The sequence below is a fragment of the Lissotriton helveticus genome, chromosome 8 (assembly GCF_964261635.1).
Source record: "Lissotriton helveticus chromosome 8, aLisHel1.1, whole genome shotgun sequence".
Lineage (NCBI taxonomy): Eukaryota > Metazoa > Chordata > Amphibia > Caudata > Salamandridae > Lissotriton > Lissotriton helveticus.
The window spans coordinates 1,137,949,663-1,137,976,047 of record NC_136069.1 but is presented as its reverse complement, the minus strand read 5'-3'; positions in this window follow the sequence as shown (position 1 = coordinate 1,137,976,047).

Below are 26,385 nucleotides of genomic sequence, written 5' to 3'. Positions count from 1 at the left end.
AAGGTATTGTGGTATATGGAATCTATACTATAGTCTGTCAGGAAAGCAGAAAGAACATGGACGCAGGAGATGAAAAAGAGATGTCAAATACACATTGGAGATAATATAGTGGGAGAAAGGAAGTTTCTATGAGCAAAATTACTATGTAACATATAAAAGTTGCACAGTATACTATAAGTCTGACTTTACATTATAATCAATTTGGTACTAGTTTAAGAATTATAAATAAAAATGAATATTGTCTCAAACAATTTTAGAATTATTAAATATACATTTATTTTTCAGATTCTTTTTCCAAATTTAACATAACTTCTGTCATTTGACTGTCAGAAATGTCCTCATTTTGAATGAGCCAATCCACAGATTCTACAAATTGTTGAAGTTCATGGTCCCGTGACTCATCCATGAATTCCAAGTCATTGGGTTCAATGATTTCTTCATTGTCCGTCTCTAGGACAATTTCAAATGAAACGTTTTGTTCTCCTTCCATTTTCGTGCTGAAATTTGCATAAAAAAAAATCAGTAGAGATAGGGCACTGTTGGGTTTAAGTTCTGACAGGTAGTTTGGATTTTTTAACAGTGAAGTTATCTTAGGGTAGTGTATGGTATCAGACTGGAAGTAGAAATATAAAAAAGTGTATGTGATGAAGCCTAAGTAAATTCATAATTATACAAGACAAGCCTAACTCCATCCATAACTATAACAGAGAAGCCTATCTCAATCTATAACTATTACAGAGGGATAGTATATAACTATCAGAAAATGTTTCCCAAATTAACTTAAAATGCACAACATACTTCAGTTTTCAAAATAACAACTTACCTTTCAAAAAGCAGTTTAAGTTCTCAGTGAAAATTTTCTTGAAATGTACTTCAGGAGGTAGTAGTCAAAATGGCTGTGTTTTCCTCTCTTTCTTTATATATATTCATGTACATAATCAATGAAATGTCAGGAAAAAAAAGTAGAAAATGAAAGTAACATTTTAATTGGTTGTCAATTCTAACACTTCAGATGTGTTTCTGTGAAGTAATTTACCTCAGGATATTTAGAGAGGTCTACAGGCTAAATGGCTCAATGGAATTCCACTAAATTTGGGAAAATGGTAGGGATTGGTATGTAGTATGAGATATTCTATATTTGGTGAAAGTGTCTCCAGTGGTTTTTATGTAAATTAACTTTTAACATTTTTTTGGAGCGCTTCCCGTTGCGCGCCCTGGTACGCGTACCGGTAAGCGCTACGGGAGTCCTCCATTTTGTGTTTCGGTAGATTTGAGACAGAAAATGGCGGACAAACAACGATGGGAATGGGTATAAGGGGGCACAATAGGCACTCCCTGACCCTCTAGGTTTTCTGAGGGGGTCTTAGGAGGCCCATACAGGCCAAAAAAAATGTTTTTAAATTTTCGCAGGGGGAGCGCCCGGAACGCGCACCGGGGAGCGTACCGGGGAGCGTACTTTGGTGAAAAATAGTGAAAAAAGTTAGAAAAAAATAATCAATAGGTGAGAACAGAGGTAGGGTAGCCCTGAAAAGAGCTTTTGGGTTCTGTGGCTGATTTAGGTACCTACAAGTAGGTACCAATGCACAGTCTTAAATTTAGGAGGAATATTCTATTCCCTTCATCTGAGAAGTGCACACCATCTTCTCTGTAAATATCTTGCATGTTGTAACGCAAGTTATTGTTGTATATTGAACCCATTCCATAGTCTCTCATGTAAGCAGAAACAGATTTATTCACATGTTTCCGTGCTTTCTCAAATTGTGGACAAAATTGGTTGGACCACTTCCATTTCTGTCTTTGGCATATATTGGAATATACCAAGGCAGTTTGTGGAAAAAGTGACATCAAATGATCAAAGGTGTCCTTTAAAAGCATTTCCAGACCTACCCCAGTCAAAGTGCCCAAGTCATTTTCTCCACAGTGCACAATTAAGAGGTCAGGGTGTGGCAAATGCAAAAATGTTTTCACCAATGGATTCAATTGGTGATATCTTAATCCTCTCTGGCCAATCCATTTGCTGTTCACATTTAATAAATCAAGGTTGTGAAAATGTCTGGTAGCTGCATACCTTTGAGCCCAGTGGATATAGCTATGTCCAATAATCCAGACAGAATACATGGTGAGAGGAGATTCTGGTGCTGTCAGATGAAGTGTGGGAAAGAAATGGCAGTTGGAACAATAGGAGTTTGCAAAAAAAAATGTAGACTTTCAGTGCTCTTCAATCACAAGCAATGATTGGTAGAATGAGATAGTTGAAAACTGAAAGTTAGGGTGCATGGTTGTGTTCTGTGTAAGAAGTATTTTGAATGGTTAAAAAAAAGTCATTTAAAGAAACCTTGCACCAGATAAGCTGGTGTTTTCGCAGGTCAAACATCCTTGCTGAGGTGATTTGCAACATTGTAGAATAAACTTTTAAACCTGAGAGCTCAGTGAGGAGGGAGTTGCTATGGTAACAAGTAGAATGGGCTGAGGGGGGGAAGGGTGTTGGTTTGAAAATACAGAGGGAAGAGTTTTGATTGGTTACCATGAGCAATATGTGTGTAGAATTAGAGGTTTTCTGTGCCATTAAGGTTTGCAGTGCCTGGAGAACATACCTTTTGCTCTGCTAAAGAAATATTGGTGTGTGTATCTGACACTGTTCCGAATCTCCTAAAGCATTTGTAAAGGTGAGTTATGATTCATTTAATATACATAGAGACTCGTATACTCTATGGAGAAGATTTGGAAGCAAATTGTGGTTTTTAATGTTGCTTTGTGTCATGCTTTTTGATAATGCTTGGTAAAAAGTTTTTACTGCATAGAGGAATTGTATTTTGTAAAATTGTGAAGTTTTAGTAGTGACATGGAATGCTTGTACATAGGACCTGTGCTGTGTTTTTTAAATGTGATGTCAAAAACGATTTTGGGAAAAATGAATGGCTTTTACATTTTTTTAAAGGAATAAAGAATGTGTGCATGTTTAAACAAATACATTTGACTCTTTACAATGATGTTACCTGTGTTAACTCAGTGTAGGAAGCATATTGAGTTTGTTTGCATAGAGGAATTGTATTTTGTAAAATAGTGAGGTTTCAGTAATGACATGGAATGCTTGTACATAGGAACTGTGCTGTGTTTACTAAATGTGATGTCAAAAACGATTTTTAGGAAAATGAATGGCTTTTACATTTTTGAGTATAATGTGGCGCAGAGGTTTAAAAAGTGACGCATCTACCTACATGCGTCACTTTTTCAATATGGCGCAAAAAGGTACATGTTTTATGCCGCCGATGCGTCACAAAAAGTGACGCATCAGCAGTGCAAAACTGACGCAGGGCCTCATAAATGAGGTTCTTTTTTTTTGCACACTACTCCAGTTTAGTCATGTCCAGTGCACTCTTGGACACAAGCCTCACCTTTTGTGCTCCCCTGGACAGTCTTCATCTCATCTGCACTCCTGCTTAGGTGTCAGAATCCTATCACATGGGGAAAGCTCCATGTGAAAGTGTTTGCCTCAGTCTTATCCCTGCTGTGAGGCAAATGCTTGTACATAGGATCTGTGCTGTGTTTCCTAAATGTGAAGTCAAAAACGATTTTGGGGAAAATAAATGGCTTTTACATTTTTGAGTATAATGTGGCGCAGAGGTTTAAAAAGTGACGCATCTACCTACATGTGTCACTTTTTAAATATGGCGCAAAAAGGTACATGTTTGGGCTTTCCTGGGGAGTATAGGTGGTGAGGCTTGTGTCTAAAAGTGCAGTGGACTAGGCTTCATGAAGCCTATCCCCGACTGCACTCTTAGACACAGGTGTCAATTTGACTCTTTACAATGATGTTACCTGTGTTAACTCAGTGTAGGAAGCATATTGAGTTTGTTTGCATAGAGGAATTGTATTTTGTAAAATAGTGAGGTTTCAGTAATGACATGGAATGCTTGTACATAGGAACTGTGCTGTGTTTCCTAAATGTGATGTTAAAAACGATTTTGGGGAAAATGAATGGTTTTTACATTTTTGAGTATATTGTGGCGCAGAGGTTTAAAAAGTGACGCATTTACCTACATGGGTCACTTTTTAAATATGGCGCAAAAAGGTACATGTTTTATGCCGCCGATGCGTCACAAAAAGTGACGCATCAGCAGTGCAAAACTGATGCAGGGCCTCATAAATGAGGTTCTTTTTTTTTGCACACTACTCCTACTGCACTGTTGGACACAAGCCTCACCTTTTGTGCTCCCCTGGACAGTCTTCATCTCATCTGCACTCCTGCTTAGGTGTCAGAATCCTATCACATGGGGAAAGCTCCATGTGAAAGCGTTTGCCTCACTCTTATCCCTGCTGTGAGGCAAATGCTTGTACATAGGATCTGTGCTGTGTTTCCTAAATGTGATGTCAAAAACGATTTTGGGGAAAATGAATGGCTTTTACATTTTTGAGTATAATGTGGCGCACAGGTTTAAAAAGTGACGCATCTACCTACATGCGTCACTTTTTAAATATGGTGCAAAAAGGTACATGTTTTATGCCGCCGATGCGTCACAAAAAGTGACGCATCAGCCGTGCAAAACTGACGCAGGGTCTCATAAATGAGGTTCTTTTTTTTTTGCACACTACTCCAGTTTAGTCATGTCTACTGCACTGTTGGACACAAGCCTCTCCTTTTGTGCTCCCCTGGACAGTCTTCATCTCATCTGCACTCCTGCTTAGGTGTCAGAATCCTATCACATGGGGAAAGCTCCATGTAAAAGCGTTTGCCTCAGTCTTATCCCTGCTGTGAGGCAGATGCTTGTACATAGGATCTGTGCTGTGTTTCCTAAATGTGATGTCAAAAACGATTTTGGGGAAAAGGAATGGCTTTTACATTTTTGAGTATAATGTGGCGCAGAGGTTTAAAAAGTGACGCATCTACCTACATGCGTCACTTTTTAAATATGGCACAAAAAGGTACATGTTTGGGCTTTCCTGGGGAGCGTAGGTGGTGAGGCTTGTGTCTAAGAGTGCAGTGGACTAGGCTTCATGAAGCCTATCCCCGACTGCACTCTTAGACACAGGTGTCAATTTGACTCTTTACAATGATGTTACCTGTGTTAACTCAGTGTAGGAAGCATATTGAGTTTGTTTGCATAGAGGAATTGTATTTTGTAAAATTGTGAAACTCCATGTGAAAGCGTTTGCCTCAGTCTTATCCCTGGTGTGAGGCAGGTGCAAGATTTGGATGTAACAGTGTCCTAAAAGTGACGCAGTGAAATCTCATAGATTTTACTGCGTCATTATTACGAGGCTTTTTGCGGACAAATGACCCCTCTGTGTACATTACACTTGACAGAGGTATAATGTGGTGCAGAGGTTTAAAAAATGACGCATCTAACTACATGCGTCACTTTTTAAATATGGTGCAACAAGGCACATGTTTTATGCTGCCAATGCGTCACAAAAAGTGACGCATCAGTAGCGCAAAACCGACGCATGGCTTTATAAATGAGGCTCATCTTTTTCTTGCACACTACTCCAGTTTAGTCCTGTCCACTGCACTCTTGGACACAAGCCTCACATTTTGTGCTCCCCTGGACAGTCTTCATCTCATCTGCACTCCTGCTTAGGTGTGAGAATCGTATCACAAGGGGAAAGCCCCATGTGAAAGCGTTTGCCTCAGTCTTATCCCTGCTGTGAGGCAGGTGCAAGATTTTGACATAACAGTGTCCTAAAAGTGACGCAGTGAAATTTCCAAGGTTTCACTGTGTCATTATTACGAAGCTCTTTGCAGAGAAATGACCCCTCTCTGTACATTACACTTGACAGAGGTATAATGTGGTGCAAAAGGTTTTAAAAATGACGCATCTAGCTACATGCGTCACTTTTTAAATATGGGACAACAAGGCACATGTTTTATGACGCCAATGCGTCACAAAAAGTGACGCTTCAGTAGCGCAAAACTGACGCATGGCTTTATAAATGAGGATCAATTATGTCATCTGTGTTACCTGAGATTAGGAAGTAGATTGTGCAGATGAGGTGAGACATGTCCAGAGGGACAGAGGAGGTGAGGTTTATGATCAAGACTGTAGTGGGAGAGAGGGCTTTCCCGGGAAGCATAGGTGGTGAAGCCTGTGTATAAGAGTGCAGTGGACTTAGACACAGGTCTCATCTTCTTTGTACCTGTGGACAGAGCTGTCTTCCACTAAACTCTTCAATACAGGCCTCACCTTTTGTGCACCCCTGGAGAATCCTCACCTGATCCGTAACCCTGAATAGATCGTTTGCTTTTTGTCATTGCTTTGTTGTTTGGTAATAGTGGTCTATAATGTGCTATTTTTTTCTTTAACACAGATTGAAATCAAGATTTGAAGAGTAAGCAAACATGCTCACAAGGGAAAGGACAAGAAAACAACGTAACCGAGAAAAATCAAAAACAGCAATGGAATGACAGCACTCTTCCACAACAAATACTTCAAAAAACAGGAACCAAGCTCCTGGTAAGACAACTAAGTCTTTTATACGGAACATATGTACTTTAAAAAAAAATAATGGACAGCATGTAGAAAAAGAGAATGAGAGAGTAAATTTGAAAAGGAAGGAGAGAACGTCAAAGAATCCTACAACTGGAGCAGGAGAGAATAATATGTATAGGAATAGAAGGCAGAATCAGTTTAGAGACATTCGTAAACGAATGTTTCGCAATAGGGTGGTTTTAAATTTGTTAAAAAACATTAGGAAAGGTAAACAGAGAGCTGCTTTTTATAAGAAAAAGAAAAGTGTAGAGAAGATTGTTGATCAGGCTTTTGAAGTTAAGAAAAAATTATTTATTTTAATAATCAATAGAATTAGGACACTTAAAAAGACAATTGATGTTTTCAAATCAAACAGTAGATGGAAAAGAGTAATTAATCAGACTAATTTTTGTAAAGTTTTTTCTGGAGAATGGATGCACAGTTCAAGTTGTGAGCCATTTTTTAATGAGGAGAGTTACTTCCAGGAGAATGATTTAGTGCATGCAGTTGACACCAGTGGTCGAGCGTATCAAGTGAAAGACGGTTGTCCGATTGAAAAAGAGAAACTTGTGCCTAGAGAACCAGAAGAGGTGTTAACTGATGAAGTTTTAGGGAGACGTACTAAGGGTCCAGTGTACACTTGGAAGTGTAGTCGTATTTGTAGTGTGCGACAGGAATCAATTGATTTGTTTTGTAATTTCTTACGTACATATAGTAAGAAAAGTCTAAAGCAGAAAGTGAAGTTGTTGCAAGACTTAGATCCTTGCAGAGTGAGAGAAATCACAGGTTTGCAAGGCCATTCACTGGCTTGTCTTTCTAGAAAAGTCTGTCGGAGTGTTTTTCATCATTTTAGGATGTTAGCAGTGCATCATACCAAAATGAGGAAATTAGTGAGAATGTTGTATTATGCAAAAAGTCCAGCACTTACGCTTAAACAATTAAACAGTGCTCTTTTGCATGGAACTGAATTAGATGTGAAGAAGTTTTGTGAAGAAATTGAGATTTGTTATTTTGATAAAAAAGAGGATAGTGTAGAAATTGACACAGCAATTCAAGGTAATGTGGAAGACAATGTACAGATTTCAAGTACAGAAAAGTTTGAGCAGGAAATTACCGGGTTTAAGGTGAAATCAAACGAAAGGCCGAATTTTACTTGTGTGTGTTGTCGATGAAGTCATTATAAGCATCAAACTAGATTAGTTGATTTATACGTAAAAAGTGAAAAGATGAATAATTATGAGTGGAAGGATTTTGCAACTTATTTATGGGTGGAGAATTGTTTTGATTTGAGTTCTGATCAGCGTATTTGTAAATATTGTAATAATAAATTAAATCAAAACAGAATGCCTGCTAGAGCTGTTCATAATAATCTGGAGTTGGTAGACATTCCCCCTGAATTGATGGATTTAAATACATATGAGTCTATTTTGATTCAATGTGTCCACCCTTTTCGGGCAATTGTTCGCATGGAGCCTAAGATAGGGAAATTGCCTCCTACAGATTTGCAAAGAGGATTAAAGGGAAGAGTTGTTTATTTGCCTCTAGATTTAAAAAAATATATATTGATGTCTCTAGAAGTGAAGAAATATATGAACATTATACTGTTCATCCTTTGCATTCCAAAGAAGTAATGGGGAATGCAATTGAATTGTTTCAAATGAAAGCAGCAAAAGGAAGTCCCGTTAGTGTATGGGAAGAAAGTTTGGAAGCTCGTTGTTTTCCACAGCTATTTCCAACAGGTCGAGGTGGACGATATGACAATCGACCACTTCAAATTCCTGCATCTGAATATCGAACTGTAAGATTATATGCTGAAGATCCAAGGTTTCGTCAATGCATTCCCTATTTGTTTCATCTACTGTATGAAAGTGACTTGTCTGGGCTTTCTTATGCAGTAAACCATACACTGAAAAGTGGAGCACATCTGCAAAATGTTTCGGCGAGGGACTTTATGGAGAAAGTGAATCTGCAAGATAATATTTTGGAATCTCATCTAATCAATCTCATGGCATGTCAGCGTGGTACAAACGAGTATTGGTACCGTCGTCATGGGGAATTGAAATGTATGCTAAGAAACTTAGGAACTCCTACATGGTTCCTCACTCTTAGCTGTGCCGAGTATGCATGGGACGACTTAATTCAATTTCTACGAGAGGCAGATGCAAATATGCAAAATATAGAATTCAAAACACCTGGAGAACTGTGTTCTTTGGATCCAGTGAATGTATGCAGATATTTCAATCATAGATTTGAAGCTATGATGTCTTTTATTACCAACAAAAAAAATCCTCCCCTTGGAGAGGTTTTGGATTTCTTTTGGAGAAAGGAGTATCAAGCGAGAGGTGCTCCTCACATACATATGTTGTTATGGATTAAAGATGCACCCAAATTTGGAACAGATTTGGATGAGACAGTGATGAGCTTCATTGAAGAGTATTCAACATGTGCTGTTCCGAAAACTACCGAAGAAAACAGTTTAAGGCAACAAGTTTTACGCTTTCAATCCCATCGTTGTGGAAAGTACTGTCGTCGAAAATTCAGAAACAAGGACAAGTTCTACACAAAATGTCGTTTCGGCTTTCCACGACCAGTGATTTCTAAAGGAAGAGTAAATAATTTGATGTCTTCTCTGCGACATAGTGTTACGAGGAAATCACCAAAAAATGCATACAATTTAAAAAGAAACGAAGAGTCCAAGTACATCAACGACTACAACCCAGTGATTTTGTCCATGTGGAATGCTAACATGGATATTCAATTCGTTGCTGACAACTCTATTGCTGTGGCTCGATATGTGACGTCTTACATCACAAAAAAAGAAAAGACAGAACTGAAGGAAATGTGGGAGGACATTTCACATGAAAAGAGTCTAAGCAAGAAATTATACAGTTACAGTCTGAAGATGTTGTCGCATCGAGAAATTGGAGCATATGAATGTTCTGATCGATTGTCATCAGCAAGTCTCTATGCCAAATCTAAAACCATCATTTGGGTGAGTCTAGGTCTTGCTGCAACACAAAATCGAGTTTTGAAATCTGTACAAGAAATAGAGTATTTGGCGGAGAAAGAACCAGAAAGTACAGATATTTTGAAGACCAACATGTTGGATACATACTATCCAAATAGAAGTAGTCATCTTGAGAACAGTTGTTTGTATGAAGTTCTGCAAAACTATATTTATAAGAGAACCATCGGAGAAGATATTAACAATGGAATATATGCTATCATTGGGTGTGAAGGATGTCTAGTGAGACAGAAAAAAGGCCAATTGATTAATCATCGAAAATTGAGTTGCGAAAATCCAGAGAAAAGGGAATTTTACTATTTAGCTCTTTTGCAACTCTTTAAGCCATGGCGTACAGAAGAGGAACTACTTGGAGATTTTCTCTGTTACGAAGATTCTTTTAATGCAACCAAGGATACCATAGAATGTCCTGTTTTTCCAAATTATCTGCAAATGTTGAACGAAGAAATGGAGCAAGAAGCCACAATTGCTCCAGAGATTGCTAGAGACAGTTCTCAAGACAGTCAGAGTTCTGCTTCATTGAGTCAGGATCCACTTGGAGGACCAATTATCCAAATTGAAGCTGCCACTACCATGGATGAGGTGGAAAAAGCTATGGAACAAGCTCAAGATGATGAAGTTAACTTAGAAGATTTGGTGAAACACTAAACCTTGAGCAGAAACAGATATATGACGAAGTCACAGAACAGATTGAACATGGATTCAGTCATGAGAAAAAAGAGTGCTCATGTACATCATTTAAGCCTGTCCAACTGTACGTGAGTGGAGAAGAGGGAACTGGAAAAAGTTTTCTGATTAAAGCAATTGCAACTTATCTGCAGAAAAGGACTGAATCATCGCTGTCTTGTGTTGTTACCACTCCAACTGGGCTGGCTGCACATAACATTAAAGGGATTACTTTACATTGTTTACTGATGCTGCCAGTGGAGCATGATAACAAATTGGAGTATCACAAGCTATCTGGAGATGCGTGTTCCGAAGTTTCGAGAGTCTTGAAGAAAATGAAACTTCTTATCATTGATGCAGTAAGCATGGTGTCAAATATAATGCTTGCTTTTGTGCATTTGAGAATGCAAGAAATTCTTAGAACAGACTATGATGTCTTATTTGGAGGAAAACATATTATTGTTTTTGGAGATCTTCTGCAGTTGACTCCAGTGAAAGGACAACCTGTGTTCAAAATGCTCACGCATGAAGATACCAGAAAGTGCTTAGGAAGCATTGGAAACGTTAATATATGGTTAAACTTCAAATATGCAGAACTGCTTCAAAATATGCGGCAGGCAAAGGATGAAGATTATAAAAATATTTTACAAGATGTTAGAATCGGAAAAGTAAGTCAGCATGGGAAAGAAGCTTTACATGGACTATTAATTTCAAATTTGTACCCAAATGAAAACATTCTTCCAGAGAATATTTTTAAGAAAATTAACGAGAAGAAATCTGGCATATGTTTGATGCCAACTCTGAAAGAATGTTCCATGTTCAACAACAAAATGTTACAGTTAGAAAATGAAGAGATAGTGAAACTGGAAGCTACAGATAAAATAGAGCATTAGGGAGCAACAATTATTTTGTCTGAAAATTTGAAATCAAAATTGGATTCATTAGAGAAGACTATATCTAAAACTGCTGGTTTTGAAAAGACTCTGAATGTGTGTTTAAATTGTCGTATCATTTTGAGAAGGAATTTAAATGTTGAAAGAGGTCTGGTAAATGGAGCAATGGGTCATGTTGTTGGTTTTGTGAATTACAAAAATAGAGATGGAATTGAAATTTTAAAAATTAAATTTGATGGCATTGATGAAATAGAACAAATTTGTCGTTGTTCAGCTAGATTTTTGCTTGTGAAAGACTTATATGTTCGCCGAAAACAGTTTCCTATTTGTTTGGCATATGCGGTGACAATTCATAAGTCTCAAAGTTTAAGTGTAGATAGCGCTTTGGTGAACATTGGAAGTTCTGTGTTTAAAGAGGGTATGGCATATGTGGCATTATCACGAGTCGGAACTTTATCAGGATTGTACTTGATTGAGTGTGATGAAACAAAGATTTGTGCAGATCTAGATTGTGTGAAAGAATACAATAGGTTAAGAAGAGAGTATGCTCCACATTTGCCTCAATATCCTCTGATTGAAAAACGTGTGGTAGGCCGAAAAAGAAGAAATGAGAGTAATTGCAGTGAGGTATCAGCAAAAAGGCATAAAGTAGATAAAAGTGTAATTGTAAAGAGAAAGAAAAAGGATTCTGTTGAAGATGTTGTTGGATTTCAGTTTGAAAACAGTTCTGGTGTCAACTGCTATGCTAATATAGTAGTTAAGGTTGTTTTTTTTCTTCAAAATTTACAAAAACAGATTGTCGAAAATCGGGAACAAACATTGTGCTTTTTATTGAATTCTGTGTTAGAGAAATGTAGTAGTGATAGAGCAAAAATAGAAAGTGTTTCAGAAATTAGAAATCTTCTAGACATATGTTCAGGTCAAAATCAATTTTCACAGAAAATTCAGCAGGATTGTCAGGAATTTTTAATGTATATGTTTGATGTATTGCAAGATGAAGGAGTGGATATAAAAAATCTTTTTAACCTTTCTTATCAATGGCAACATGACTGTGATAACTGTGCTCATCAAGTACTACTAGAATAGACTCTGAAAGATTTATATATTTGACTTTACCAGACTGCAAATCAGTGCCTTTTAATATTCTAGTTAAAGCAGCGGATCACAATATGGTGTGTACCCAATGTAAGTCTGCAATGCTGTCCACATTATTTCTACATAATTATGGTCACTATGTCATTTTAATGTTCCAACGATGTAGACCTGATGGAACTAAATTGACAACTTCTATTAAAAATTTCGTGGCTTCTCAGTTATCGATATCAGGAAGAACCTTTACAACTGTAGCTATTATTTTTCATGACTGTCCTTCTACAACATCAGGGCATTACACATGCTATTTAAAAACTTCTAAAGGCTGGACCCAATGTAACGACACTCATTTGACTTTCAAACAGCGTTTGCCTTTTGGCTTTATAAATTCATACCTAGTGTTTTTACAGCCAAAATTTAGGTAAAAGTAATTGGCCTATGAAGACGGGAGTAGTTAATAAAGGTTATTTTGCTGTTTAAAAATATATTCTGTATTCTGTATTGTATTCCCATTCTCTGACACTCACTTTCCTTTTTCCATCCTCTTTCAGCTCTTTTTACTCACTTATAATGTCTTTCTCTCACTCTCTGTAACCCCCGTTCCTTTACTCTACTTCTTTGACAACCCTTCATTCACATTTCAACTGTCTGCATCCCCTCTCTCCTTTGCATAACTTTTCAGCTCTCAGTCTCTCTGCTTTACTTCCCTTTTCCGTATTTTCCTCCTTTGCTGTTTTAGTAATTTCTGTTTACTCACTCAGCAGTATTATTGCACTCTATCGCTATAAATCACCCACTCTCCCTTGCTTATCTTTGTTTGCTCCTTACTTTTGACCTCTTCTCTCTATTTTTCGTTCACTACTTCTATGTCCTCACTGCCTCACTCTCCTTGTCTTATGTTCACTTGTGTTTATCTACCTTCTATCATTTCTTTTACAACAACTTCATTGCTCCTCTCTCATCGTTCTTCATCCCATTTCTTTTACTGTGGTTCTATTACTATCCCTCATTTTCTTTCTTTCAATGTCCTTCTTTTTACTTTCATCACCAAATTATTTTCTCTCAGTACCACTGTTTTAGTCGTCTTCTTCTCTCTTTCCTTTTTTTGCTCCCTTACTCATTTCCTTTTCTCACTCATTGTACTCCATCTCACTCAGTTTTTCTCTTAGTGTGTCTATCTACTAACTTCCTCAGTCCATTTCCCTCAATCGTTGTATATTATCCTCTCTTCCTTCATCCTTTCACTCTATGACTGTTCTTCACTTACTCTTAGTTATCTTCTATTCCTCATTCTTCTAAATGCATCCTTAATTAGACTGTTTTTTGTCTCACTCATTATCTTTTTACTTACTACTGTTTCCAGATTTAGTTTTGCTAACTCACATTGTTTTAGTATCTTTCTTCCCTTCAGTTCATTTCTCTGTTCTTCTCTTCCTCTGTGTCAGTGAATCTATATGCCTTACTCTTAGTAATTTGCTCTCATTCTATTTCTTTTTTTCTCTTTTTATCCTTCTACCTTACTTTATTTCCCTTTCTGAGTCCTTCACTCTTACTTTATTTCTAAATACAGTGTTATGATTTTTAACCTCTTCATTTGTATATTTTAATTTAAAATATACATTTTACTAATTATAACTTATTTTTTCTTCTCTCTTTCACAGATACAAAGTGTAGTAAAAAGGTTAATTAAAGTTACATTTATTAAATGGTAAGTATAACTAAAAAATGTAGTTTGTCATCACCCTTTGCTTTAAGCACACTAACATTTTCTCAATCAACCTCACTCCTGTGTCTTTACTGTGCTTCCCTTACTTATTCTTATTCTACATGTTTACTCCCCTTTCCCTATTTTCCCTCTCATATTCAACTTCTTTCAATCCCTATTCTTTACTTCACTTACCTTCTGTTCCCTTCCTTTGCTTCTTCACTCATTCTCTTTTTCTTAATTATTTACCTTACTCCTACACATACACCTCATCCTCCTCCCAACAAATACACACACCTCTAACATACACCCCACACACACACAGCACACCCACACCTCATACACACAAAAAATCTTCCCACACACACACCTCAAACACACACACACATTCCATACACACACATACATCGAACACATATACACCCCACACTCATACACTCCTCACACATATTTCACACACCCTCTCCTCCACCCACACCGAAACACCCCACACAGCCACACCCACAGACACACTTTACACACCCACACCCCGACCTACACCCACTGACTCCCTATAAGTCACACACACTGCATTACTTATCTTTCTTTGCTGCTTCACTCAAGCCCATTCAGGTACTGTTTCCTTTACTCTCTTTGTCCTTTCTCTTTCTCACTCCCCATGTCTTATCCTAATTCAAATTTTCCCCCTCTTTCACCCCTCTTTACTTATACTACCTGGTCTTTTCTCACTTTCCCTCATCGTTCTTCATTTATCCCGGTTTCGCCACTACCCTTCATTCCCCATTTTTTACTGTCCTTTCTTTTTTTTCAACAGCCAGTCACATTCTCCCACTATCTCTACTTTAGTGTTCTTCCTCTCTCTTCCTTTCCTTCACTCCTTTAATCATTTTACTTTTCTCACTTTCACCCAATTACACCTTCTCTATTGTTTACTATGTAATAAACAATCACTCTGTGTTCATCCTGTAGCTCTCTTTCTCTTAACATTACTCTCTTTGTGTTCTTCCCTCATGCTAACTCCTTCATTAATTTTTTTTTCTATTTTTGGGGGGGCGCGCCCCGCTACGCGTACCCTAAGAAAAAAAAATTGACAGAGATTCATTAAAAACATAGGTTTAATTTTATATATGAAAGGTAGTTCTAAAAAGAACTGTTTTTTTTCTTCTTTTTGTTGTTTTATATTTTTTTTATTGTTTTTTGAACATTTTGTACTTTTTTTGGCTTTTCAAAACTGTTTTATATTTTTTTGTATTTTTTATGGGAAGAAACAAAGAGAAAGAGAATTGAAAATGGCTCAACTGGAGCAAAAAACAAAAAACTGAAAAAATTACTTCTTTTTTTGGGGGCAATCGTGATTGTCACCAGCAAGGACGATGAGCTTTACACTCTTTTCCCCATAGGACATAAGCTTGCCACATCCAGTACAAGTGACTTTAAAATCACCAAATCGTTCCTGGATACAAGGCATCACCTCTGATGTTTCTGGTCCTGATTGACTGGGTTCCTTTCTTTTGGAGCTGGTCCTTGAACACTGGGGGAGGTGACTGGCCAGTTCCCTGATCTCTGCACGAGAATAGTTAGCAGGATGTTTCCGGGTCATATGCCGAATCATGGTATGATTACCAAATGAATATTTTTTATCTGGATTGCCCCTTGAGAGTTCTGCACCACAGATTCGACATGTTACGTTCGCCGCATTAACTTTTTTCTTCCCATCTGGAAGTGAAAAAAACTCTCATACAATGTGTTCTTTTGGCTTGTATGGGTTATTTTGTTCAGGCAGCCATCTGCTCCCCTCCTCATCTTCATCTTCCTCCTCCTCCTCTTCTTCACCACCAATGTATTGTTGTGGTGGTCCTCTTGGTGGTGGTGGTGGTGGTGGTGGTACAGATGCTCCAGCTGTTGCTGCTACAGTAGCCATTTCAAAGTAGAAAAGAATTGTCTCTGTAGATGAAACAGGTCTTCCTCAGTCAAAGGACAAAGTCAGAGTAAGGAAGAAAGGTGGTTTTTTTTTCCATTTGGGAAAAAAAACTGTGCTGAACCAATCAGAAGTGTTATTTTCAGGTCACAAGACCAAGGCTTTACTCATTTGGAAAACAAAACTGTTCTGCACCAATAGAAAGTGTTATTTTCAGGTCACAAGACCCAGGCATTACTCATGTAGAAACCAAAACTGTTCTGCACCAATAGAAAGTGTTATTTTCAAGTCACATGATCCGACGCGCTTACGCTACGCGCCCCGGGGCGCGCCTGTAGTCGCGCTCCGGGGCGCGCTCGCAGGTGCGTAGCGTAAGCGCGTCAGGACGTTTCACGATCGTATGCGATCGCATGCTTTCGGTTGTGATTACGCTGTGCGTCATATGACGCATCATGCGTGTATGCGATACGTCACGATGTTGTTTTCGTTCGCGGCAATAGCGCTCCCGGGACGCTCCCCGGTATGCGCCCCAGGGTGCGCCGTAATATTGCGCTTACCCGTTCGTTCACCGGTACGCGCCCCGGGAGCGCCCCTGGGTTAAAAATAAAAAAAAATAATAATACTTTTTTACATATTTATACAATATAAAATTCTTTTTAAAATTTTTCACTTTCTATACCTATAAAGATTTTCTATTAAAAAACCATTGAAATTCACTGGAAAAAACCATAGGTTTCACACCAGTTATAGTTAGTAATTAGCATTTAAAAAACCTATTAAATTCACTGAAAAAACCATAGGTTTTACACCAGTTATAGTTAGCTGAAAATTTTACTTGCATAAAACCATTGAAATTCCCACGTTATAGTTAGTTGGACTCACTATAACTTGCGCGTGCAATGCACTGCTGATGACGTCACATATTACATCACTCATGACATGGTCAGTGACATCACTCATGACATCACTGATGACACCATCCAGTGAATATGTCTCTTTCTGAAAAATAAATATTAGTGAGTAATGTTTAAATATTTAAATATATGTATATATATATATATATATATATATATATATATATATATATATATATATATATATATATATATATATATATATATATATATATATATATATATATATATATATATATATATATATATATATATATTGCGGAAAAAGCCCCTCCGTGTAAGAAGGACTCAGAAGCCAAAGGGGTTTTCTGGAAAGACAGCTCGCTTTATTTCGTCCGTTACAGTGGCGGCGAATGCATTTCTGCACTTCAGCCTTCGTCAGCGCCCAACACTGAAAAATGTCCTTCACCCATAAGCTCCCACCTGTGTCAAATACTTTCCAGCACTCAGTACTCCTCCCCCTGATGATGTCGTCACACCCGTAGCAGTTCAGTGTCCATGGATAAACTGCAACTCCCAGAAGGCACTGTGTCCGGTCCGGGAGGGTGGTATGGAGGAGTGAGGCAAAACGGTTGGTTCTTGCTGGTTTCCAGGTAGGTTGTGAGGTATTCAATCCAGAGGGAATGCCACGGCCGTCTCCCTTGGTCCCCTTGTGCCGCAACATCCAGCCTCACAGAACAACAGACAGGGCAGGGGCTGTCAATGCGGACTTCACGCCCAATGCAGGTAAAATACCTCAGTCTTCCCATATTGCTCCGTGATTGCTGGCGGTCACCGGAAATGTCGATACCTCGACCTCTCAAAGCTGTAAACAGCAAGTTGCCAGTGTTTCTTCCCGGGACCATTGGTGTTGCAGGGCCATCTGTTCTACGTCCCTGGCAGGCGCAGTATATATTGCGGAAAAAGCCCCTCCGTGTAAGCCCCTCCGTTTTCTGTTTTCCCTCAAAGGCTGATTCTTTCGGCCAAAGGGGTTTTCTGGAAAGACAGCTCGCTTTATTTCGTCCGTTACAGTGGCGGCGAATGCATTTCGGCACTTCAGCCTTCGTCAGCGACCAACACTGAAAAATGTCCTTCACCCATAAGCTCCCACCTGTGTATATATAAATATATATACCAGTGGGCTATTTACTATTTTCAAAAATGGTTTTACAAGAGGTATTCTCTTAATACCAGGTTACCTGTAGATATGATACTTTTAATGCATGTCACCTAATGTGTGGTACCTTTTTCAATAATAATATAAGGGTTTGCAAGTTGTTTCTCAGTGCTGTTTTGCCATTAGGTATACAGTGCATACATGGATGTGGGCAAGTGCCACACATCTTTGTTTTTTCAACAAGAAAAAATGTATAATAGGGTGCAATAAAACAGAAAGAGGAATTTTTAATGTGATTTGCGATCACTTCTCTTTCCTCATTTCCCTTTGGTACCTAGAGGTTTCCATGATTCGAGGTCATGCTCAGACTTCCGGGCTATGGCTCTCCTGTGGTAAATGTGAGTCAGTGATTATCTATGTGTTATTAGACCATTCAGAGTCTGTTGCAAGCAATTTTATATATATTACATTATGCTTATGTACAGGTGATACACATTTGCAACAGAGTTGTTTACAACTGGCATAATTTTTGGGCATAAAATATTACTTTAAACCCATTAGTGTAGCTTTAGTGTCTGTATAGTGCATTATGCAAGAGGTCCATTTGGTCAAATAAAATTCTTTAGACTGTAGAAGCATTATTGTTCATTTTCCTTTAGTGATCATTCATCTTGGTGTAATGGAATAAGTTCTGAATGTCCATCTTTTGGATGTTATCGGGTCAGTTCTTTCTCTGTTATTTATTTGATATGGTGAAGGGCACGGATTACATGTCTTAGTCTTGCCCTCAGTCCTTTTGGTCAATGAGTACTCTCTCTTCCCTTGGGGATAGAGGATAATGTCTGTTAACTAACAGATGTTTATGTTAGGGTTCTTCATTTTCTGTTTTCCCTCAAAGGCTGATTCTTTCGGGCCTGTAGGGTTGTCTGTTATTTACATATTTTGTGACAGTGATCATGGATTCTATTTTGAGCCAAGCTCTTGTCCTGTCATTCCCACATACATTGGTCAGTTGTTGGTTAGGACTGGCTGGTTCTCTTTGAGAACGTTCTTAGGATTAGTTAGAAAGCCCTCCTTCAGGGAGGTATAGCTATGGTATTTAATTCAAAGGTTAAGGAATCTGTGGCTAGATCTCTCTATCAGATATAAAATGTACTTACCTTCGGTAAAGCTACATCTGGTAGATTCATGAACTACTGCCCATCCTCACCACTCTGCGAATAACCTATGAGGTAAGTGTTACACCCTTTTTTCAGTACTGGTTTTAAATACCAGTATCATGTTTTCAACTTACATTCGAAAACATCAGACCACTTCGTCTGGCCACATAGGTTTTGTTTAAATGTTACTATGCCATTCATTTCCAAATGTGTGTGGTCAGTAGAGTTCAGGGTATTTTCTCTTTCACACTGATTTAGAAACCAGTGAACACTATTGATTTTATTGTTCTTATGTTGAAAGTTTTTGATAGGTATCATCATACCTTGAATGGGCACCATTGACATGTCAATTAGTGTTGTGCTTCATCATACAGTTTAGAGTTGCTTTGTAAGCTTTGTTTTGATACTACCATGTCATTTATTACTATTGATAAATGGTCTATGGAGTCTATAGTTTCCGTTCATAGTGGTTATTCACCAGGGCGCACGGTTTCATGTAGCCCTGTGTTCTGCTGATTTTTTTGGGGTTTCTTTAAAATCCATTCTGGGTATTAACATACCATTTGATGTTCTTCTTTGTTAATATTCAAAAGATTTTTCGCTCATTTTTGGCACACTGTTTCCACCACCAATTTCTATGGTGGCTCCGTGTTCTGGAGCGTAAGATTTTACAGAAGAAACTGACATATATGCGCCAGAGGGGACTTATATGGCTCCACTGACGTCATGACCAGAGTCAACGTCATCGCGGAGCCTTACGACGCCGTCCCTTGGCGTGCAAAGGTACTGCTGACAATGTTTTGGATCCAGCCTGGCACCTGGGGAGATTTCCAAAGTTAATGAATCTGCGGCTACACTGTGTCTCTACCAGATATAGAGTTATCAAAGGTAAGTAACTTTTACCTTAATGCATTTGGAAAATGGCCTCTACACACTATGATGTGCAATGCCCTTAGAAAAAGTGGCACCTGTATACATCACTGAACTGCTCTGCCTTTCGTGTGCTGCGGCCGATAAGAAATGGGCAGGCCAGACTGGCTGCAAGACTGAGCAAGTGCCGGTAGAGATTAACAGCACTAACCTGCACCAACTTTGGTGAAACACTCTGCAAAACTTCAAGTAAGCATGTAAATTGAACTGCATTTACCAGGATGCAAAGGGGCGAACTGTGCTGAGAGGTGAAGCTGTGTGCTCCCAACCCCCTTCTGTTTGAAAAGGCTCCCTTGCGCCTCTGAGCTGACGAGCTCTTGGAGATGCACCTGTGCGCCAGGGAAAGGTACAGAGACCTGAGAGGAATTTGGCAGCTGTCTCGGCAAACCCCAGATGAATTTCTTTTTATCTCTACTGATGAAGGATAACATCCAGAAACACATGTGTCTAGAGATTAACAGCACAAACCTGAACCAGCTTTGGAGAAACACTTTGCAAAACTTCAAGTAAGCATGTAAATTGAACTGCATTTACCAGGATGCAAAGGGGCGAACTGTGCTGGGAGGTGAAGCAGTGTGCTCCATCCCCCTTCTGCAAGTGTCGGTACAAGACTGAACAAATGCCTACGATTTAGAGGAGTTGGAGTTTACTGTGCCTGCACTGCTCGCTTAAAAAATGCCTTTTATGGGGGCGTGGTTTCGATGCCGCGCAAGGTGGCGGCTTAACGGTGATACTCCGCCGCACTGGACCTTCTCGTCTCGCCTTTGAAGCGCTCCTGAGTGTTTATCTGCCGGCAAAACTTATGTGAGGACGTCAGAAGACGAGGGTCATGTTTTCTCCCACCCAGCGTCTTGTCACCGGGAATGGAACCGCCGCATTAAGACTTCAGCGGCGACCGCCATTTTGTCCCGCTTCGTGCGTATTCGCGCATTCTCCTCAAGGAGCATTTCATTTTCTGGAAGATGTACTTCACTCAATTCTAGCAACGCTACAGGTGACTTTTTATAACTTATTTTATTGGCACCACTTGACCTGTATTTCGAAAACTCCAAACTCACTGTTACCTTACTCGCTGCATCATCATTAACATGAAGCCTTTCTTCAGCTGGGTTGCTGACCCGGCCTAGGGATGTGTGGCTTGCCCTGAACTGTTGCTGCCTATGGGATTATTGTGACTTTTCTAATGTAGTTTGCGTTTTTTTACCTGCTATTTGAGCCTCCTTACTCTACTGACTCTGCATATGCTTTTTTCCGTGCGCATGTTTCTCCTCAATTTTCAACCTCTTGTGCATCATTTTGGTAGGTGCTTTATTGGTGTTTTCGGTATTCTACGGCGCTTGTTTTCCTGAAGACTACTCACCAGTGGATATTTGTCAATTACGAGAGCTCCATATTCTGGTTTCTTCCGTCTTCACCTCTGTGGGCAAATTGCGCAAACCAAAATTCATTTTTGTTTCTTCTAAGGGAGCTCAAGCTTCGACTACCTCTTCAACTTCCCATATTACTACTGCTGCGACGCAAATGGCTGGTGCTACACCCAACCGTTCTTCCTCAGCACAGTCCATACCGTCCAAGTCCTCTCCTCCTCTATCTTCGACCAAAAGACTGAGAAAGGATCCTCCTTCACCTGATAAGCCGTCTTCTCCTATTTCTATGGAATTAATCCTAGAAGAGATTCGTGCTTTGTGACCGTTTGTTGAGGAAACGAATAACGAGATGCTTCTCTTGAAGGAAAAATGGCCATCAATGGACTCTAGAATTACATCAGTGGAACAACATGTTTCAGAGATACAATCTAATTCCCAACGCATCTCTTCCTTGGAAAAGTCGGTCCTGACCCTCCAACAACACACTGAGGATTTGGAAAGTAGAAACAGCAGGACTAGCCTTCGTATTTACGGTTTGCCGGAATCCCTGGAAGGTGATGATCCTGTCCCTTTCTTCACCTCTTTTCTCCCGAAACTGCTGGACATGTCTCCTTCTACTTCTCTTTCCATACAGCAGCCACATCGGTTAGGTCCCCGAGCATCTGCTTCAATTAAACCACGAGGAGTTATTATTTTATTCTTAAAATGTACAGTTCTTCTCTCAGTTCTTTCTGCAGCGAGATCCAAGCGTCAGGTCTTGTGGTTAGGCCAGAAAGTATTCCTCTCTCAGGACATTTCCAATGCCACAGCATCACGGAGAAAAGAATTTCTTAACCTTCGAGCACCTTTACGTTCTCTTGGAGCCAGATATGGATTGTTTCATCCATGTATATTCAAGGTCACTTACCAAAATCGAACATCGACATTTCAGGATCCTAGTAAACTTAAGAATTTTATTCACCTTCATTCCAATAGTGACATGGACACTTCTACTTTCTCTAGTGGCTGAATGATTTATATTTGCTCTGGTGTTTATTTCTTCGCAGCACCTAGGTGTGCTCCTGTTAGCCTTTAAAATGTCATGGTTACTTATAGATGTTTGTATTTATATTGTTACAAAAGTTTGCATCGCCATAGATGCCTTTTGTCGTCTAATGGCTGATTGAGTTTTTCACTTGCAGCTGCTTATCTGTTTATCTTTTTCTCTTATTGCATTTTCATTGTTGTTATATATTTTAGGTTTAACTGTCGGTCTGTTTACGTCTTTTTGCGGGAATTCTTCCCGCTGTTATTTGGTCTTCTTGTTATCAGGTTCTTTTTTAGGTATTTCATAATATATGTCCCTTTTGTTTTTTCCTATGGCTACTTACCTTCTTATTTCCTCCACAGGTTCGCATCGCTCTTCCCCCATTTCATGTGACTCCTCTCCTTCACTATTGTCCTGGTGCGGTTAGGGGTCCCGTCCGTCGACCAGTTCGTCTTGTTGAGTGTCACCATTGTCCTCCCTTTCCTTGTATGTTCCCCTCAGGTACGTTATTTTCAGTCATCCGTGTGGAGATGTACTGTCTCTTCTTCTCTTTTCTCCTTTTTCCCCCTTCCTTTTCTCTCCTTCTCCTTTTTCCTATTTACTGGTTTTCCTCCTTTAATCTTTGGTTCTACATATTTTTTCTCCAGTGTTATTTTTTCATCATCTCTTCTGTTACTTCCGCAGATTTCTCTCTCTTTTCTCCTCTTCGCTTTAAGTCTATTCCTGATACGTTTCTTTTTATTCACTTTCTTTCTTTTTCTCATTTACACTTCGGATATTTGTAATGTATATACTTTATTGCAATTTTTGTTCTTATTAACCTTGTATTTTATTCACATTCAGAGTTATCTCCTGGAATATAAAAGGTTTTAATAGTCCTAATAAACGGCAGAGAGTCCTTTCCCATTTAGCCTCTTATATTCCTGATTTAGTCCTCTTACAGGAAACTCATCTTACCGAAACTGAGTCCTTTAAATTAAAAAGACATTGGGTAGGAACAGTCTTATTTTCCCCTTCTATTAGCAAAAAGAACGGAGTTGCCATTTTATGTCATAAAAAACTTGAAATGTCAAGTTTTAACACAAGAATGTGATGACAATGGTAGGTGGATTTTGGCTCAGCTGCTCATCAACTCCATTTCTTTAACCGTTTTTAATGTTTATGGCCCAACTTAACCTGACTGTTCTTTTTGGCCTTTAATTACACATAAATGTACCTAACATAAGGACAATTTTTTCATATTGGGTGGGGATTGTAACCAGGTTATAGATCCATTTCTTGATCGCAAATCCTCAGCACATTTCATTCCTCACAAAACACACAAACAGTTTCTTGACACTATCTCGCAATCACGTCTTATTGACTCTTGGAGACTTTCCCATCCTGATACTTTGGACTATTCCTTTTTCTCTCTTCCTCACACATCTTTCTCTCGACTGGACTACATTTTCCTTTCTCAAACTCTTTCTCAAAACCTACTGTCTTCTTCTATTGAACCAATTGTTATTTTAGACCATGCTCCCATTGCGACGGATCTTGATTTGCTTACACCGCGTCCCAAGCCATCTTGTTGGCGTTTTAATAGCTCACTTCTCACGGATCCTAAATTCTCCACTGCATTTCGTTCCTTTACTAATGAATTTGTTCTATTTAATTCAGATCCTAGTACTCCTCCTTATATCCTCTGGGACTCCTTCAAGGCCTCTGCAAGGGGATTTATTATTGACTTTGTCTCTAAGAAAAAGAAATATTATCTTCAGAAACGTAAATCCTCTCTAGCACATATTAAATCCCTCGAACATAAATTTTACACTTCACCAGATAATCATATTACACCAGATGTTTGCGGGCAAAATTAGAATTTAATAAACTCACTACTGATAATGCTTCTTCAATTCTCCTTCACAGTAGTGCTCGTTATTATGGTGGTCGTAACAAATCCGGGAAGCTCCTTGCTAATTATCATAAATCCCAAAAATACTGGACCAATTCCAACTGTTTTATCAGCAGCTTTATACTCCTGAATCGCCTCCTACTCCTGCCCTTAATCAGAATTATTTTGAGAATATCCCTATACCTTCCAACTCTCACCTTAACTTTTCGGCCCTTGATCTTGATCTCCCTTACAAAAGGTAAAACACCTGGCCCTGATGGTTTACCGGTTGAATTTTACTTACACTTTTCTGATCTTTTACTGCCCAAACTTCTAACGCTCTTTCATTCCTTTTATTCATCCGGTAAGACTGAAGGCACTTTTCAAGATGCCACCATCTGTCTTATTCCAAAAGATGGTCGTGACCCTACATTTTACAAAAATTATCGCCCAAGCTCGTTAGTTAATGTGGACTACAAAATATTCGCTAAATTAATTGCAGTGCGATTGGACCCTCTGATGCCCCATCTTATCGGTAAAGAACAGTGCGGTTTTGTAAAGGGTAGGCTCACTTCTGATAACTCTCGTCTATTCCTGAATGTTCTAAATCAGGCCCCAGTCATCTCTACACCATTGCCTGCTATCTCTGTTGATGCAGAGAAAGCTTTAGACAGGGTCGACTGGTCCTTTCTATTTGCGTCCTTACGCTGGCACGGATTTGGTTCCAAGTTCATATCCCTTGTATCTCTCCTGTATTCTGCACCCAAAGCCTCTGTACTTGTGAACGGTCAGCTTTCTCCCTCTTTTCTTCTCCAGTGTGGAGTCCGCCAAGGATGTCCACTCTCCCCACTCCTTTTTATATTAGCTCTTGAGCCCCTTCTTACTTCCATTTGTAATATATCTTCTATCTCTGGTTTTTCCTACAGTACCCATCAAATGAAACTTTCTGCATATGCAGATGATATTCTTTTGTTCATTTCTAATCCAGAAGTGTCCATCCCCCCTTTACTTTCTGAATTTGAATCCTTTTCTATAGTCTCTGGCTACAAGATTAATTCTGATAAAAGTGAAATTCTCCCCTTAACTAAAACCTGTCTTCCTCATCTTTTCTCCTCAACTGGTTTTGCCTGGAATAGCTTAAAAATCAAATACCTTGGCATTTGGTTTACCAACTCTATTTTCTCCACAATTAAATTAAATATATCTTCAGTTTTGTCTCGTATTGATTGACTTTTTTCATCTTGGAATCCTCTTTTTCTCTCCTGGTGGGTCCGATTGGATTCAATCAAAATGATGACAGCCCCTATTTTAATTTACACTTTTTCCATGTTACATGTTCACTTCCCTGCCCTTTATTTTAAACGTATTGATTCTTCCCTTTCGAAGTTTCTTTGGAAAAACAAAAAATCTAGAATTTCTCTTGCTGTTCTTCACAAATCTAAATTTAATGGTGGAGTTAAATTTCCAGCCTTCCGCCTTTACCATAAGTCCTTCTCTCTCCATCAAGCTTCACGTTGGCTTTCTTTAGAACATTCTCCTTTTTACCCCCCTCTGGCTTTTCATTGAACAAACTCTCTCGCAACCTTTTTCTCTTAATGAAGTGATACGCTTTTCCACTAAATCCCCCTTTACCTTATCTCCCCTATTCAAACATACTTACGCTCTTTTAAAACCCTTGGTTTTCCCACATGACATAACTCGTGAATCATTCTTACACACCCCTATCTGGTATAACTCTCTTACCCTTTTAAATAATAGACCCATATCTTGGACTTCTTGGAGAGTAAAAGGCATCATATGGGTTAATCATCTATTTGATGGTCTGCTCCCTTGCTCTTCTCCTCAATTCCAACTTCAATTCAACTGTCCAAAATCCTTCTTGAACAAATTCACCACTCTTATGGCAATAATTCTTGATCGTTACTATTCTCTTCCTTCTTCCGCATCATTACCTCCTCAATCCCCTCTTCTTATTATTCTTGCCACTATCCCTAAAGCGTCACTTATTTATAAATTTTTCTCTTCCCCGAATCCAGATCGTGTTAAGACCAAAGTGGAACTTGCTTGGAAGCGGATTTGGAATGTACCTGGCCCGTTGCTCTATGGGACAAAATCTGGTCCAGGTCTCTAAAAATATCTCGATCTGCTTCTCTTACTCAATCTCTATTCTATCTATATCATAGACTCTATTATACTCCTCTTGCTCTGTCTTGTTTCATACCTTCTTCTGATTACAAGTGCTGGACTTGTGG